The 1,085-nt window shown below is 42.2% G+C and overlaps 1 protein-coding gene across 2 annotated transcripts in view; it reads right to left on the reverse strand.

Annotated features, from left to right (window-relative positions):
* The window catches only part of LOC106874412 (alpha-1,3-mannosyl-glycoprotein 2-beta-N-acetylglucosaminyltransferase), a 151,214-nt gene that overhangs the window by 35,895 nt on the left and 114,234 nt on the right, over positions 1-1,085 (reverse strand). The window lies entirely within an intron of this gene.

Consider the following 1,085-nt stretch of genomic DNA (forward strand, 5'->3'; position numbering starts at 1 on the left):
TTGTTGTTGTTGGCACTCCGTTGCTTACGACGTCGAGGGTTCCAATTGATCCGATCAACGGAACAGCCTGCTCGTGAAATTAACGTGCATGTGGCTGAGCACTCCACAGACACGTGTACCCTTAACGTAGTTCTCGGGGATAGTCAGCGTGACACAGTGTGACAAGGCTGACCCTTTGAATTACAGGCACAACAGAAACAGGAAGTAAGAGTGAGAGAAAGTTGTGGTGAAAGAGTACAGCAGGGTTTGCCACCATCCCCTGCCGGAGCCTTGTGGAGCTTTAGGTGTTTTCACTCAATAAACACTCACAACGCCCGGTCTGGGAATCGAAACCGCAATCCTATGACAGCGAGTCTGCAGCCCTAACCGCTGGGCCATTGCTCCTCCACTAGCATCCTTCGATTTCCATAGGCGAGGGTCTGCAACAGGAAGGGCATTCAGCCATAGAATATCTGCATCAACAAACTCTGTATGATCCATGCCAAGCATGGAAAAAGGGATGTTGAAACGGAGGTTATGATGACAATGACACACAGAAAATAGCATAACTAAACACTGCACACACATGTTACATCAAGTACGCTCAGCACGATAGAGAACACGAAACTAAAAAGGTGTTCAGCAATGCAACCAATGTACACAATAAAATAAAGACAACTGAATAACAACAACTACAACAACAATGCATTATGCTGATTCAATATCACAGCAGAAAGGAAGCTGGGACGGGGTATTGCTTCTAAAAACAAAATCCCATTTTTTTAAAATTTTTATTTTTTATTTTTCCTGAAGCATGTATCACAACGGCAGCTCCATGATGGTAATTGCAAAGGAAGTGAAATATAATCCAGGATAGACTTAGAGATTGTTAAAGATAAGGCTTAGCCTTATCTTTAACAATCTCTAAGTCCATCCTGGATTATAATCGGAGAGAGAACATTTTGGTTTTACATCAAGAGAGCATGATTAATTGTCCCGCATCCCCTCCCCGCCACCCACATCAACATCACTGATTTCATAATGTTAACTGGCAGGGATGATTAAACTACATATCCTATTGATTATAAATATCAATATATATATAT

Source organism: Octopus bimaculoides, chromosome 14 (genome assembly GCF_001194135.2).
Source record: "Octopus bimaculoides isolate UCB-OBI-ISO-001 chromosome 14, ASM119413v2, whole genome shotgun sequence".
In the NCBI taxonomy this organism is placed as follows: Eukaryota; Metazoa; Mollusca; class Cephalopoda; order Octopoda; family Octopodidae; genus Octopus; species Octopus bimaculoides.